Source organism: Trachurus japonicus, chromosome 13, assembly GCF_045865225.1.
Source record: "Trachurus japonicus isolate A0001 chromosome 13, Traja_1.0".
NCBI lineage: Eukaryota > Metazoa > Chordata > Actinopteri > Carangiformes > Carangidae > Trachurus > Trachurus japonicus.
Window position 1 is genome coordinate 3963948 of NC_140919.1, and position 17958 is coordinate 3981905.

A 17958-nucleotide genomic window follows, 5' to 3' on the forward strand; every position below is an offset into this window, starting at 1 on the left:
GATGTGAGTGTTATCATCCAAAATGGATAGTGTGATGTGGACATGATGTTAGATGACACTGATGCAAGTGATGCAAGTGAGGTGACAATACCTGTGGACAAGTGGACAAAGTAAACCAACAAGGCACTCATTGCCCAGTCAATGTGGACATTGAGCCCTGACCAAAAAAACACACCATGCTCCATGACTGGTATCACTAGTAATATGCATATTGGTCCCAATAATATTCTCTCTGGTCCAGCTCTCACAGAAGATGTACTTTCCCTCCGAACACCATCACCACATTGGAATACTTCTGGAAGTTTGTGTCTGAACATATTATTTAAGCTCCGACAACAAACACAAATGAGTTCAGTGTTTAAACAAATGGAAGATCTGTAAACACTAATGAAAAGGAAATGGAGCAGATGTGCGTCTTTACTTTCTGGGATTATCGCTGCAAACGAACATCAAAGTTCATGTTTTTGTAATAAATTACTATTTATAAAATATGACTGAGTTAACTTGGAGGAGGACATATAGAAAACCAGGGGCCTTATTTGGAGGGAAACCGGTGGATACTCCTTGCTTACTAAAAATGCTGGTTGCCCACTCTTCCTCAAACATTTCTACAGGGTCACATGATTCTGAAGTTACAGCCCAGTCTATTCTTCCAACCGTCAACTCCGACACCTTAGCAACGGTATCTAAGGGGAGGAGACTTAGCGATGTGACTCCAGGGAGAATATAAAGGAAATCAGATGGTCCTTTCCACTAACAGCTCGGCTCAGCAGGGCTCGGTTGAGGTGCTTCTCCAGCTCTGAGTTCTTCATAGTTGCTCCTCAGCGGGGGCGGGGTCGTCATATCACGTCGTCTCTCTCTTGTTTCTCTCTTCTCGTCAGCTCCAGACTCACTCGTCTTCCAGTGACGACGCTCTGGCCAATCAGAGTAAGGCAGTCGGCTGATGTCATGTTTAGTATCGCTGCGGCTCGCTAGGAAACAGGACTGGGGCGTTACCAAAGAAGTAGGAGGTACCAGGTAGGAGGGGCTGGAGGAAAAGAGGATAAAACCGAGTAGAGCCGTGCTGTACCGTACTGAGCTAGTGGGAAAGCACCATGAGGAGGTCCCGTCTGACCAGGACCAGGATGAAGGAGGAGAACCTGGACCGGGAAATTAACGACCTGGATCAGAACATGACCAGAATTAAGGAGGAGGACCAGGACCAGGACTACAACATGATGAAGGAGGAGAACCAGGATCCGGATTTGTTTGTGCAGACTGGGACAACGGGGGAGGAGCAGGACGCAGTCCACCAGGACAACGAGCCCCCCGGTCCGCCCGGTTCCGGTCCACAGGTCTGTATTTCTGTTTTCCCGCTCTCTCCCAGTTGTTGTCGTAGTGTCCTTGGGCAAGACACCTAACCCAACTTGCCTCGTGTGCATGCGTATGAATGATCATGGTGGTGGTCGGAGGGGCCGTTTGGCGCGAAATGGCAGCCACGCTTCCGTCAGTCTGCCCCAGGGCAGCTGTGGCTACACACGTAGTTTACCACCACCGGTGTGAATGTGGTATGAATGAATAATGGTTACTGTACACGCTTTGGGTATCGGGTAACGGTAGAAAAGCGCTATATAAATGTAATCCATTATTATTATTATTATTATTATTAGTATTATTATTATTTTCAGTGGGAGCGAGTCAAGAGATGAGGCTAACAGCTGTTAGCTGCTAACATTATATTTTGTGATTCACTAAAAAGTCTGAAACCTAATCTCCCTACTTTATTTCCACTGTTACATCACTTTATTACATTTTAAAATATTTTTCCATACAAGAAAGTAACTGTTTAGATCCCCAAATGTGCGGTTAGTTTATCCAAACGCTGTTTAGAAGTTTGCTCCGACGTTTCAGGGAAGAGAGGCTTCACCTGTGTGAGCAGCGGCTCGTCTGCAGAGCTGGTCGTCTGGCCAACCTCCGTCGTCATCCTGGGGGCAAAAACGATGGCTTATTTACTTACCCGCAGGTTTTTTTTAGAGGTTTCCCGCAGGCTGGTTAAATTCTTTTAGGTAGATAAATGCTGGTTTCATTGATGAAGTCTAACAACTGTAGCTGCCACATTGTTTGAATGAAAAATGAGGCATCGTGTGTATTAGACAGAAGAGCGGCGCTGCCTCGGGGCTCTGTAGTCAACGTACAGAAATTACTAATTTACATCAATAATTACATTTTCCAACTGTAAAGTTACATCAACTCGTGAATTAACCTGCGACAGTCCACTGTGAAAATGAAAACTATAATTGCGTAGCCTCAAACACTGGCCAATCATTCATCCTCGTCCTCCATCCCCCTCGCTTAATGCCCACCCTCCCTCCTCTCTCTCCTTTTAGCTTATTTCTGTTGAGACTGAGTGGTGGCCCTCATCACTTGCAGCTTTCCGATAACGTCACAAAGCAAACGCAACATTTTTCAATTTTCTGCGAATATATGTGACTTTTTTATTATGAAATAATGCAAGCCCCGCCATGGTTTCCCCCAGATTAAACTGTTAAGCCCGGTGGTAGGATGGCCCACCGGCAGCCCGCCCAGGTGTGGTTTTTTGTGACAGGGGTCTGATCCTACAAGGAAAAAAGGGTCTCCCACACACTGTCCAATCACTTGCAAAAAACTTTTATCATAAAAGAAACAATGTTTCAGTCCATGACCTTTTTCTAGCAGAGATTTTTCTAGGGGGTCTTTTGGAGCCGTTATTTTATAAACGCCCTAATTCCCATCACTGGTTACTATATCAACTCAAATGCTGACATGTTTTGCTTAGTTTTAAAGAATAGTTTGTACTGGAAATAATTCTGCTTGTAAGATTCGTATCATTGAAAAAGGGAAACAAATGTCCATCCATCATTGATTGATTCTCTCTCTTCTTGTCTGTTGCCATAGAAACAGATCCAAACCGGAGAGAGGCCATACAGCTGCGACTGGTGTGGCGCCGCCTTCAGAAGGCCGTATGCCCTGAAAACCCACCAGCGGATCCACACCGGAGAGAAACCGTACAGCTGTGAGCAGTGTGGGAAGGCGTTCACTACCTCCAGTGGGTTAGCAGTCCACCGGCGCGTCCACACCGGAGAGCGACCGTACAGTTGTGAGCAGTGTGGGAAGGCGTTTGCTAACTCCAGTGGGTTAGTAGTCCACCGGCGCGTCCACACCGGAGAGAGGCCGTACAGCTGTGAGCAGTGTGGGAAGGCGTTTGCTACCTCCAAAGAGTTAACGGTCCACCGGCGCATCCACACCGGAGAGAGGCCGTACAGCTGTGAGCAGTGTGGGAAGGCGTTTGCTACCTCCAAAGAGTTAACGGTCCACCGGCGCATCCACACCGGAGAGAGGCCGTACAGCTGCGAACAGTGCGGGAAGGCGTTTGCTACCTCTGGATATTTAACAGTCCACCTGCGTGTCCACACCAGAGAGAGGCCGTACAGCTGTGAGCAGTGTGGGAAGGCGTTCATTCAATCCGGACAGTTAAAGATCCACCGGCGCGTCCACACCGGAGAGAGGCCGTACAGCTGTGAGCAGTGTGGGAAGGCGTTCACTACCTCCGGACAGTTAACGGTCCACCAGCGCATCCACACCAAAGAGTAGCCATACAGCTGCGAGCACTGTGGGAAGGCGTTCGCTTGTCCAATTACCTTTAAAGAGCACCAACTCGTCCACACCAGAGAAAAACCATACCTGTGTGGGCAGTGTGGGAAGGGCTTCAGCCAGTCCAACAACCAACAGCTAGAGGACGGGACGGTCCAGTCCTACACCTGAGCAACTAACAATTATTTTATCTATATTTTATATTTAATCTGTTGATATGTAAATGATTAATCGATTAGTTGTTTGGTCAATAAAATGTTAGAAAATGTTGAAAAATATCAATCAGTGTTTCTCAAACCACCAAATGACGTCCTCAAATGTCTCGTTCTGTCCACAAACCAAAGAGAGACTCAGTTTATTGTCATAAATGAACAAAGAAACCAGAAATATTCACATTTAAGAAGCTGAAATCAGAGAATTTTTACTTTTTTTCTTTATAAACTCTTAAAACTGATCATTGATTAAAGGCTTAGGATGAGTTGTTTATAAATATATAGGTGGCGGTGCACCCACCGGAGCAGACAAACTTGGCTCAAACGCCCTATTATGTTTTTCTCCCCACCTTTATTTAATCTCGAGAATCATTGAGAGCAAGCTCTCATTTTTGATGATGTCGAGAGTACAAGTCAGATACAATATTTACACAATTAACACAAGTAAGACAACATTAACACACATCATAATTTAAAGAAGGAAAGAACACAGAAGACAGTTTCATCAATTAAAACATTTATTTAGAGGAGTTTGTTATCATAGTTTTAAACTGACCCAGAGACACAAGTGTCTGTAGTTTCAGTGTTAGTTGTAAATGATTTCAGGTGGATGCTGCAGAGAAGCTAAAAGCTGTTCTACCAAATGAGGTGTTTGTCCGTGGAATTTTGGAGTATGAGACTGACTTAGCAGGGAAGTAATAGCCTATATGATGGCATTTTTCCAATTAAGGCTTTATTATGAATAAGAGCCAATGCCTGTCTCGTCTTAAAGCTAGAGGGGCACAGCCCACCTTCTCATATAAAACACAATGATGAGTCAAATAGCTGTTACCAGTAATGAATCTAATAGCAGAATGCTAAATGGGGTTCAGGGTAGCAAGTGTGGAGGCAGAGGCATTCTTATAAATGACATCACCGTAATGGTTCTGTGTCTGTAAAGGAAGCCGATTTTTTGTCTTCACTTGTTTGACAGAGTGTCAATGTTCTATTTGAAAGTGAATTTTTGATCTAACCAGATACCCAGATATTTATATTCAGAAACTCTTTCAATACTCTGTCCTGTGAGAGTGGTGATAGATAACCCAGGGTCATTAACGTCTTGAACTTTAGAGAATAGCATGTATTTGGTCTTCTTTGAATTGAGAACTAGTTTCAGATTGGACAAGGTATACTGCAATTGATCGAATGCTTGTTGAAGGGTTTGAATGGCTAAATGTGCAGTTGTTACAATTAGTTATGTTGGACGTAATGTTGTTTATGTATATCGTAAACAAGACAGGACCCAGTATTGAGCCTTGTGGGACTCCCTTTGATAGAGTTAAATATGTAGAATGGCTGTTTCCTAGAACAACATTGCTCTCTCTGTGCCAGATAATCTTGGACCCATTTACAGGAGTCAGAATCAAAGCCCACCTCACTTCATCTCCGAAGGAGCAAGGGGTGGTTGACAGGATCAAAGGCTTTTGATAGGTCTACAAACAGTGCAGCACAATATTTTCCTTTATCAAGGAATTTATTGAGTATTTATTGAGTGTCTGTGACTCAGCTTGTGTCCGGAGGCTGATCGATGTAGTTGTTTTTATTTTTTTCTGCCGCTATAAAACACACGGTGCTATAGCTGAGTAGCATTAGCAGCTACATCTTACAATGTTGAACTGTTGTTATACAAAGTGCAGCCAAACACCAAGCTGAAGAGAGAGGGACAGCAGAGGCTCCTCTGACAGCTGTGGAGCTGCAGCTGAACCGGCTGCAGAGCCGATGTTACAGCTGTTCGTACCGTATCTATGTGTAGCCCTGTACAAAAATCTTGAATGGGCCTCAATCTTCCTGATCATCTTATGGGTGTTTTTCAAGTGTGATGTGTGGGACTGAGTGGTCCATGATGTACATGTCAAATTGAATTGGTGTGAGAGAGAATGATAAAGCACATCTGTGTTGTGTCTGGTAGATATGTGTTCACAATAGTTTATCAACTCTCTCTCCCAACCAACCTTCCTCATATGTCTCATCAGGTCCTGGTGACACAGGAGGGACAATGCAGGTCCTCAGGTGTCATAGAATTGTTAAAACTCTTTCTTCTATCTTCTGTAACAAGCTTGGAAGAGGCTGTTGCAATTTCTATTGACATGCATACTGCAGGTTTGGGGTGTGGTGAACAAAGGAGTGTGAGAACATCAGATAGTTTGTTTTGCTACATCTGGGGTTGAGACCAGACAAAGGTCTAATTTGCACATCAGGTTAATGGGGCAGATTTCAGAGGGCATGGATTCATGTTTGGCCCATCCGCACATTTAAATGGAATGGTAATGGTTTTTCTAAATATCTGACCTGATGACCACATGTGCATCATTGTCACTCAGTTTCTCCATAACTAGTGTCAGTGTTGAAGCACAATTTGTAGTGATGTGTATGTCTTTGATCTGTGTGTGTGTGTGTGTGTGTGTGTGTGTGTGTGAATATCCTGTTGGGCCCGCCGGAGCGCTACAATGATTACTGCCTATAAAAAGTTAATAACACACTGTGGTGTTTTTTTTTTTTTTTATGTTTTCAAAAGACGAGGCTTCAACGCTACCAAAACAACAGTCCAAGTGTATTTTTCTCAAACACAGTTTGTTTGGCAATAATTTAAACATTTAATTCAAAATAACAGCTGCGTGAATATAAGGGATAGTCAAAATTAAATGCAGCAGTACATTATATCCGCTCGCTCGACTCAGTCATGTTAGGTGTCATAATTAAACTAGAGAAGTTAATCTTTCTGTTGATACCAAGCAAAACATAGTCCGACCAGACCTGCTAATGTCAGCCCCGTAGCAATGGCGCTGCAAAAGTTTGCATTTTATCGTCAAAATGTGAAATTCTGTGTTTATGTCTCAATATTCCATCAAATAACAAAGCAAGTGTCACCAAAAGTGACTAATATTGTTTCATTACCCTTTCGTGGTCATTTTGAGTCAATCTGTACAGTTCTCCGATCAAAACAGACACCATGGTAGCCTATATTGCATACACAGCATCCTCACTGCTCGACTTTATAGATGTGGTATCGTAAGGAGAAGCAGACGTGACTTTACTTTACTCAATTTTATTAATACAAAACAATAAACCGGGAGGACGTCGTAGGTAGCATTCACAGGTAGCATTGCATGTAGCTTCAGGCAGTAACTTATCTTCTTCTCTTCTCTACTCCTGCTCTGTCTACTCTATTCACAGCGCCTCTAGCGTTCAGGAGGAAACACCACATATCCCCCTTAATAAGCAAACCTTGTCTATTTGAACAATAGCTTTCACATTTCAAATGAAAATGTTTTCTTTGCTACTCTGACTTGTAACATGACATGTATAACACTGTCTGTAAAATTATCTTCATAAAGAACTTTTCTTTCATTATTTTTGACTTATTTGGAGTGGATGAGACCCCAGGACCATCTGGCACCAACAGCACTGCAGCCCCCCAGCCCAAAGGCACTGGCTCATAATCTGGAGTTGGTCCCCGGGCGCTGCACTGTGGCTGCCCACTGCTCCTCAGGGATGGGTTAAATGCAGAGAAAGAATTTCACTGTACTAGCTGTATATGTGACAAATAAAGTACCTTTACCTTTACCTTTACCTGAGGCTATGTCTCCTCTTTCTAGTGAGGATGAGGATGATGAAGATGAGGACTTCGTGCCACCAGCGAGGAAGACGAGGCGCTCCAGTTTTGCCTCTTCCAGTGCAAGGTCACGCTCCCCTGCCCCAGCTCCATCACAGTCAAAGAAGGCTCAGCAGAGACGATGTGGGCCTGTCAGTAAACGGCCAAAGCAGGCTACCTCTGGATGTGGGGATGGTGGGGATGACGAAGAACGGTGGTGTAATCCAGAAGAGCCAGATGTGGAACCACTGCTGCCAAAATTTGAGCCAAAGCATCCACCAGGGCCCAGAATTGACAAGACAGTGGCCCTTTCTCAATATACGTTCTTGTGTTCTTGTGTTCTACTGACACGTCATCAGTCGCAGCCCAAGTACTGTCCCAATACACAAGTTCGCATTTCGCAGAGAACGGTCAAAATTCCCGGAAGTGTTCTCGCCACGCCCATTTTACCGAGGATGCATCGGTAGCTGACTTGTGCTAACTTGTCAGCTCAGATATCCCAGCATGCCTTTCGGCAGTCAAACCAGCAGCGGGAAGACGTCAACAGCGAAGTGGTAAGCGGTCTTTCTTTTACAGTTTTCGTATGCTATTTAATCAATAAAGTTAATTTTGATGTGATAAATCAACTGTTTAGATTTCAAATATCAGCATGAGCACGAAGATTTATGGCAAATCGAACTTTTGCTCGACTATTTTCGGAGTTGAGAAGCTCCATGAACGGGGGCGGCAGGCAGGCAGCGTATGCGGGGGTAGTTGCTCTCTAAGCGGCTCGTCTACTGCTCACAGACCCGTATTGTTTTCACTCTGTTACAGAAAACGAGAAGACAATGGCGGACTGTAATGTAATAGACTTGAACCTTAGAGGTACCCGTAGCTACGCGAGATCTGCTACGTGATACGTGATGCGGAAGTAATAGAGGTGTTCATGAAGCTACTCTGGTTATGGCTGTTGTACAGACGTACAGTTAAGTTTGATAAAACTAAGTCGGTTGTCAAGCCTCCTAAATCTAACATGGTGTCAGAAGTGAAGGCGGAAGAAGAGTGACGGTATGGCGCAGTTTCAACCACCAACGAGTTTGTGTTTGCAAGGCAATCTTGCCGAAAATTGGAGGAACTGGAGTCAGCGTTTTGAGCTCTTCTGTACTGCCAGCGGCATCGCGGAGAAATCCGAGAAGGTGCAGTGTGCAACGTTTCTTCACGTCGCGGGAGAAGAGGCAATTAAAGTGTGCAATACGTTTGTCTTCGCGGACGGTGAGAAAGACAAAATTGACGTGCTGAAGAAAAAGTTTCAGGACTATTGTGAGCCAAGAAAAAACTTACCTTACATACGGCACATGTTCTTCACACGAGCCCAGAAACAGTCAGAGTCCATTGATTCGTATGTAACGGATTTGAAAAATAAGGCCAAGGACTGTGAATTTGGACAGTTGCACGACTCCCTGGTACGTGACAGAATTGTTTGTGGTATTATTGACGACCAAGTGAGAGGGAGACTGTTAAGAGAAGCAGATCTGACCCTAGAAAAAGCCATTGATATATGTCGTGCAAGTGAAATAACGACCAGTCAAGTCAAAGCACTCACAGAAGAAATAGAAATGAACAGAGTACGGACTGTCAGACAAAAAGATAAAATGAAAGCAAACACAGAACAAAATGAGTCAAGTTGCAGCAGATGTGGTTACAAGCATGGAACAAAAAAATGTCCAGCTATTGGCCAAACATGTAAAACATGCAACAGGAAAAATCACTTTGCCAAGATGTGCAGATCACAGAGTCGACAGCACCAACAGAGAAAGAATGTACATGCAATAGAGCAAAGTGAGGAAGAACATGACATGTTTATTGGCACAGTCAGACAGGAGCATGAGAAACACGTGAAAGTGATGAAGTCTGCACAAACAGAGGAAGAAAAATGGACTGAAAGACTGACAATTAACAAGAAAATTGTGACTTTTAAACTGGATACAGGTGCAGACTGCAATGCAATGTCAGTTAAAACCTTAAATGCGCTGGATGTCAGAGGAAAGCTCAGTGTTAGTAATACTAAACTTGTTGCCTTCTTTGGCCAGAAGATAGCACCACTGGGCAAAAGAGCAATAACGTGTCAATACAAAGGCCAAAAGCACAAGATTGAGTTTGAAATCACACAAGAAGATGTTCCGGCTATACTGGGAGGAGCCACATGTGTGAAACTTGGCTTAGTGAAGAGGATGCATGATGTTGGAAAAGAAAATGACATCCTTAAGGACTATGAGGATCTTTTCACCGGACTAGGTTGCTTACCTGGTCAGCATCATATACAGATTGATCACACTGTTACACCTGTTGTGCACGCTCCCAGAAGGATTCCTGTAGCACTCAGAGACAGAGTAATTGAAGAACTACAGCGTATGGAGAAATTGGGAGTAATAACCAGGCAGACGGAACCGACAGAGTGGGTTAACAGTATGGTAACAGTGGTCACACCCAAGAAAATTCGTATCTGCATGGACCCAAAAGACTTAAACCAAGCAATCAAACGGGAGCATTATCCATTGCTTACAGTGGAAGAAGTTGTTTCCCGTATGCCGAACGCTAAGTACTTCTCAGTACTAGACGCCAATCAGGGTTTTTGGCAGATAAAACTTGATGATGAAAGCTCGAAACTCTGCACATTTAATACCCCTGTCGGAAGATACAGATTCCTGCGTTTACCGTTTGGGATCTCTTCGGCGCCAGAGGTGTTTCAGAGAGCTATTGCGCAGATGATTGAAGGGCTAGATGGGGTCGTGAACATCATTGATGACTTGCTTGTCTGGGGCGACACTGTGGCAGAGCTTTATCAGGACAAAAGAAATTAAATACATCGGACACACACTCACCACCACTGGACTGAAACCGGATGAGGAAAAAGTGAGAGCAGTGACACAGCTCCCAGACCCACAGAATAAGCAGGAACTTCTGAGGTTCATGGGGATGATTCAGTACCTCGCAAAGTTCATCCCAAATTTGTCAGACATCAGTGCACCTTTAAGAAAGCTGCTTGAAGGAGACACGGAGTGGCACTGGGAGGAAACACAAAAGAGGAGTTTTGAGAAACTTAAACAGCTGGTCACCAACGCTCCAACCTTAAAGTTTTATGATGTTAACAAACCACTGACGCTGTCAGTAGATGCAAGCTCAGAAGGCATCGGTGCAGTCATATTGCAGGATGGACAGCCAGTAGCTTACGGGTCGAGGGCTCTCACTGACTGTCAGCGCAGGTATGCGCAAATAGAAAAAGAACTACTTGCTATTGTCTATGGGTGTGAGAAATTCCACCAGTATGTGTATGGAAAAGACATTCAGGTTGAGAGTGACCACAAGCCGCTGGAGAGTATTTTCAAGAAACCCTTGCACCAAGCTCCTATGAGGCTTCAGAGGATGCTGCTTAGGCTGCAAAGATACAGCCTTAAAGTCACCTACAGACCGGGCAAGGAATTGCATATTGCAGATGCGTTGAGTCGAGCATTCCTCAAGGAGCAGAATGAAGAGCTGCTGGAGAAAGACCTAGAGGTAAATATGATCACACATCATTTACCCATGTCAGAGGAAAAACTGCACAAGTTCAGGGCGGCAACAACAAACGACCCTGAAATGAAGTTACTTAAAGACATTACATTAAGAGGTTGGCCGAATGAAAGAAGTGCGGTACCAAAAGAAATGCAGCCCTATTGGACATTTAGAGATGAAATCACACACACATCTGGGCTGATGTTCAAAGGAGCAAAGCTCATCGTTCCACATCAGCTGAGACAAGAAATGCTTAACAAAATCCATGAATCACACTTAGGAATTGTTAAGTGCAAAGAGAGAGCCAGGGATGTGTTGTATTGGCCGCTAATGTATACACACATTGAAGAGATGGTGTCACAGTGTCCCACTTGTAATGAGAACCGCAACAGCAACCCAAGAGAGCCGCTACTCTCTCACCCTGTACCAGACAGACCGTGGGAGAAAGTAGGGACTGATCTCTTTCACTTCAAAGGATCTGAGTATCTGCTCTGTGTGGATTATTTCTCTAAGTTCCCGGAAATATCAAAGTTGAGAGACACCACCAGTGGTAGTGTTATCGTCGCACTGAAATCAGTGTTTGCCAGGCATGGCATTCCTGATGTTGTCATCTCGGATAATGGTCCTCAGTATGCCAGTGCTGAGTTCAAGGACTTTGCAGAACAGTGGGAATTCACACACACCACGTCCAGTCCTGGTCATGCTCAGTCAAACGGCCAAGCCGAAAGGACAGTACAGACAATTAAGAATCTGCTGAAAAAATCAGAAGTTAATGGTGACCCCTACATTTCACTACTGGAGTATCGCAACACACCGCTGGAGGGAGTAGGATTATCACCAGCCCAGCTACTAATGGGACGGCGGCTAAAAGGGAAACTGCCAACTTCAGCATCACTCCTTACTCCAGAAAGTGCTGTCCAAGTACGCAGTCAGCTGAAAGAGAAGCAGGTGAAACAAAAACTATATTTTGACAGACAAACCAAGACACTGTCTGACCTGCAGGCAGGAGAAAATGTCAGGGTGCAGAAAGGAGGGACCTGGCAACCAGCAGTAGTCTTGCACAAACATGACCAACCGCGATCTTTTGTAGTTTGTACACCTGATGGGAGACGGTACAGAAGAAACAGAAAGTATCTGCGGAAAACTGATGAGAAAACCTTTCATGTCACAGATGCACAAGACCTCAACCTGAACACAGACTCAGGGATGAAACCCTGTGACACAAATGAAGGACATGCAAAACACACAGGTTCAGATGAACACACTGTGGTTGCAGAAAATACAGAGACACGGAATGAATCTGAAACACTCTCATGTCGAACCAGATCCGGTAGACAAGTGAGACTACCTGTTAGATACAGAGAGTAGATTAAGTATATGCACAAGTTAGTGAATGTTTATTGTTATATTTGGTATGGTTTCAGAGATGTTGAAGTACATGGTTGTATAATTGCAAGCTAAATGTCAGTACAGTTTGAAACATTTGCATAGAGTAAAATGTTTAGTCACATTTCATGTTGGTAAAGTGTTCATATTTAATAAGACATGTTTACACAGGTTAAGTCAACAAAAGAACAGACTCTCATTCATGTTAACTTAAAAAATGCATTAAAAAAGGGATGTAATGTAATAGACTTGAACCTTAGAGGTACCCGTAGCTACGCGAGATCTGCTACGTGATACGTGATGCGGAAGTAATAGAGGTGTTCATGAAGCTACTCTGGTTATGGCTGTTGTACAGACGTACAGTAAAGTTTGATAAAACTAAGTCGGTTGTCAAGCCTCCTAAATCTAACAGGACGAGACGGCAACCCACAACTGTAAGAGTATTTTAAATTAATATTCGTACAGCTGCCATTCCGTTAAATTAATATCCGAGTAAATATAAATGTGAACTAACGTTAGTTCAAGAGATTACCGGTATAAGTTACTTAGCCTAACCAAATGTTTAACGACCTGTATTTTGGTTGATTTTGTATTGTTTTGACTTCAATCAAGGGACAACTGACGAGACCGCGGCTCTCATCACTTGGAGAGCCGCAAATGAAGCCCTCTTCACCGGCCGGAGGAACTCCTCCAAGACTGGATGGGAGTGAGTAAGCTTCTTATGTGTTTTTATATGCGGAGCAGTGAGAGTGTGCTTGTTTGTGCCAGATTTTACAGCCTCTTAAAATGGTTTGATGGAACCTAAATAAACAAATGAAAAATCTAGTATAACGCTAAACTAAATGTTATAATACTACGAATCAAATAAGTTGTGTGAATTGTAACCTGCATGGTGAACAAAAATGACTTAAAGTGCCACAAAGTACAAGTGAAGGGCAATAGTACAGGTGCAGTTATCAACCTAAGTGATATACTAGATGTACTAACAATATTAACTATATATTATCAATATAACTATTGATGAAGCCACTTGGATAAGGGTGGAAACGTCTTCAAAGACAAAACTAAGTCCAGTTGACTTGATTCAATTGCCTAGAGATGACTTTGACCTGGACTAATGAGAATTTACACAGACATTTACTATATAATATCACTATTCTCTTCCTTGCATGCATGTAAGTGCAATCATCCTAACTACATCACATTCAGTAGTCTCTGTCAGCTTGTGTGTTAGTCACTGTAATGTCTTTGTTAACATGTGTTCTCAATGTGTAGTAATATGTCTAACTTGCCCTTCTTTGTGTGGATGTGTGTGCTTTATCCAGAGTCTTTGTGCGAGACAGTGGTGTGCCTGTCACCCCAAAACAGGCACAGAAAAAATGGAACAACATGAAAGAAAAATACAAGGTACCACCATTCTATCCGCTTTTCAGTAAATAAGTTGGACATGGCAACATTCATTCAGTGAATTGTTATCTTTTAGGAGCTTAGGGACCCACCAACAGGGAAAGGGAGGCGGGAGGGGTGACAGCTGCCACCTGGCCATGGTATGGTCAGATGGATGCCGCACTCCGGGGGCAGCACTCCATTAGTCCGCCCCTGGTAGTTGCGGCTAATTTGACCCCCACTACAGGTGGCGTTGTCACCCCCCCGTCCTCTGCCCCCCCCAGAGAAAGGGAAACACCACCAGCTCCCAAGAGGGCCAGGGCCAGTGGGCAGCTGCTGGACTTCCTTACAGAGCAGGCAGAGAAAGAGGAAGACAGGGAGAAGAGGGCAGAGGCGAGGGAAGAGGAGAGGGAGAGGGCAGCAGCTCAGAGGGCTGAGAAGTTTCTGTCTCTTTTTGAGAGACTTGTGGATAAGATGTGAATAGTGTATATAGATAGTATAAGTAGTTATAGTTATTTTTTAAATGTAGTTCTGAATTGATGTTTTATTGTTTTGTGTGAATTAAATATTGTGAATATTGAGTGTCAGCCTGTACAGTATTTTATCAGTTGTGAATGAAGTGTCTTCCTAGACAAATAACCAAGTCCAGTTGCCTTTCGATTTAAATTTCTTTGAGATAACTATGACCTGGACAAATGAGAATATGCACAGGCTGAATGAAGTGGTAATATGCAGGTTAGGTGTTTAGACTTCGAGGCACCAAGGCTTGTAACGTGGTCACAACAAAGAATGCTTCTGAAACTGAAATCTGATGGGAGGTTGACTTTACTTACAGGTGTTATATGTTTAACTATATACATAATATAATCATTTTTAATTGAGATAAACTATAAAATCATTTTTAATTAAGATGAAATATATATACACAATAATTTTTAATTAAGATAAACTATATTTTTAATCAAGATAAACTATATACATAATCATTTTTAATTAAGATAAACTAACACAATCATTGATACACTATTTATACAATCATTTTAAATCAACAAAACAATATTTACAATTAACATTAACATTACAACTACTGAACTGATTATAATTTGGGGTTTTTCCTTAATAATCGTGCTCCCTCAGACAAGCCGGGAGCTCTTGAGGGGCAGACACCTGGGCAGCAAGTCGGCCTCTGAGATTGGCTCCCGACAGCTCCTGGTCTTCCGCAGCGTTTCCCCCAGCTTCCTCATCCTCCCCGTCATCCTCCTCTGCCTCTGCTAACAGGCAGAGGTTGTGCAGTATGCAGCATGCTGCGACAACCTTGGGGGCGAACAGAGCCCGGATCTCCAAAGCCCGGAGGAAGATGGCTCTCCAGCGGGTTTTGAGCAACCCGAAGGTCCGCTCAATGATGTTTCGGGCCTTGGCGTGATGCCTATTGAAACGGGCCTCAACTTGGCCTGTTGATTAAAATACAGGTAATGTAGAATACATCCAGGAATTCAAATTCAAAGTAACAACTGTAATAAATAATGTATTCTCTTACCTGCTATAGGTTGACGGTAGGGAGTGATGAGGGCCACCGGATGCTGCAGGCAAGGGTACCCCCCGTCTCCCAGGAGGTAGAAGCCAGCCGGTGGATAGAGGGACTCCTTGTACATAGGAGACCTCCGGAGGACAAGGGCATCGTGCACTGACCCCGTGTTGCCGATGTAAATGTCAAGAAATGCACCGTTGCTGTCACACACACCCTGAAGAACCACAGATGGGAACAGCTTTCGGTTAATGTAGCTCTTCTTCTGCTCCGCAGGTGGCACAAGACGGACGTGGCATCCATCGATGGCTCCAACGGCATGATGGAAAGCCTCATGCCCGGCCAGCCGAGCGAAACCTGCTCCCACCTCCTCCATCTCCTCAGGCTTGGGGAAATGGATAGCCCTGTGAATGATGCCCATCATGGCCTCAACTGATGTGTGGACGACCCTGGCAACTGTGGCTCTTGGTATGGCAAATATGTCTGCCGTGACCCGGTAGGACGTGCCACATGCCAGCCAGTAGAGACAGACGGCCACCTCTATTTCATGGCTCCAGCCATGTGGCTTTAGCCGGGGCAACATCTGGACCAACAGATGGATGGTCTCCCTTGACAGCCTGAAGGCTGGTTTCAGGTCAGCCTCCTCGGAGAAGAAGGTGCAGAGGATGGGCACAGTGTTGTTCACCTGGGCATACCTTCGAGGAGAATGATCCTGTAATGAAATAAAAAAAAAATTTAATTAGTAAAACAATGAAATAATATTTGAATGTATTTATTTATTTATTTATTTATTTATGACTTGCTTGAAAATGTATTTATAGTTCTTTGCTCAGTTCTCATTAAACTTAATTTATGTTTTGTGTTCTATACAAATGAGCTTCACTTGATTTATTACACAAGACTTATCAGACTTGTATCAGATATATCAGAAATAAATAAATTGTACAACGTAATATGCTCCTCTATTTCACCTGTAATTGTTGGGTCCCCCCACGATTTCACCAGTAGGTGGTGCTAGGTATCAGATGTCAAATTGTATGAATGAGTAGTAGGAAATTTATGAATGAAAGGGGCGGGTCTACCGTTACTATTACTACACAGTTTGGGACGGACCTTGTTAATCTTGTTTCATACATTAATATTTATAATACACCGGTGTTAATATTTCTAAACCGTACCATAGTTGTTTTGTTAACTTTAATATGAATGAAAAACCAAGTGATCGTGAAGAAAAGATAACTTACAAATCCAGCAAAGGCTAGGATAGCGCGACGTCTCTCCAGACTCCTCCTCCTCATCCTGGCTCTCCTCCGCTGAAGACGCCCCCTCAGCTCGGCAGCTTCCTCCTCTGCCTCCCGGTAAAGAATACCGACCGCGACAGCGAGCAACACTTGCTGGTACATGACGGTGGTAATACCGAACGTCTCTGGTAACACTAAACTACTACTACTACTCACAATCTACGAACGCAAACCCACAATGGCGATCCTCTACACACAACAGCCTTTTCGCGGGGTTTGTTTTTCCCGCTGTTGTCTCGTCACGTAGGCAGATTCATGGCTCGTGAGCTTCAGAAGCACTTAACAAAGGAGGGTTGTTGTTGCTGCTTTATTTAGGCTACGAGTATATTTATTTATTTACATGTCACATACACACGAGATAGGTTTATTTATTTATTTATTTACATGTCACATACACACGAGAGAGAGAGAGAGAGAGAGCACTTGTTTTGGATGTTAACGCCCAGCTGTTTGATCAGCTGTTTAATCAGTGCAGGCTGCCTGTGGCACCACAAGAACGCATCGTCTCAAAACTGAAAACGAGCATTCTGTATTCTTGTGATCTCCGGAGTTCATTCTTCGGAGAACGACTAGCCAGAACATTCTCCTCAAGAACACAAGTCCGTTCTTTGCATTCTTGGTATTGAGAAACGGCCACTGGCATGGTCACCACTGAGTTTGTTCAAGCTTTTCTTCAGCTACAGCACCATTCACACCATTGTCAATAACACGAATGACAATGCAGCCAGAAGAAAAGCCTCAGGTATGCGCTTCAAGGCAAGGCAAGGCAAGGCAATTTTATTTGTGTAGCCCGTTTTTACCACCAGTTTGTCTCAAAGGGCTTTACATGGCATCGTAACAACATCCTCTGTCCTTAGACCCTCACATCGAATGAGGAAAAACTCCATAGAAACCCTTTTAACAGGGAAAAATGGGAGAAAGCTCAGGGTGAGCAACAGAGGAGGGATCCCTCACCCAGGACGGACAGACGGGACAGAGATGTTGTTACAGACAAGAAAACAGTTTACAGTTTGTCACAGAATGTGCGAAATATGGAAATGTTAGCAGGAGTTGATGAAGGCAGCCTCTGGTGAGGGGGGGGGGGGGGGGGGGGGGGGGCAGGGAGAGCTGGCCAGCTCGATGGGAGGGCTGGGTGGCAGACTGGTCCATGGGAAGGAAGGGGAGGCTGGTCTAACAGCAGGGGAAGGGGAGGGAGGGGGGGGCGATGCAGGCGGCGGCTGGTGCAGAGAGATGGAGCTCCGGTGGATCTGAGGAAACACAGAGAGAGAGAGAGACACCAAGGCCAAACTACAAAGTACAGCAGAAAATGACAGTTCAAAAATATACTGAGGAGAGGAGAGGAGAGGAGAGGGGAGGGGAGGAAAGGAGAGGAGAGGG

At 44.1% G+C, this 17958-nt stretch overlaps 1 long non-coding RNA gene and 1 pseudogene across 1 annotated transcript; both read left to right on the forward strand.

Moving 5' to 3' along the window:
* The first annotated feature begins 1214 nt into the window (after positions 1 to 1214).
* Positions 1215 to 17958, forward strand: part of LOC146975284 (uncharacterized) — a 143214-nt pseudogene continuing 126470 nt past the window's right edge.
* LOC146975285 (uncharacterized) lies at positions 15077 to 16011 on the forward strand. Its single transcript, XR_015037427.1, has 3 exons — positions 15077 to 15224; positions 15302 to 15458; positions 15557 to 16011. It is a non-coding gene; the product is annotated as an uncharacterized LOC146975285 (long non-coding RNA).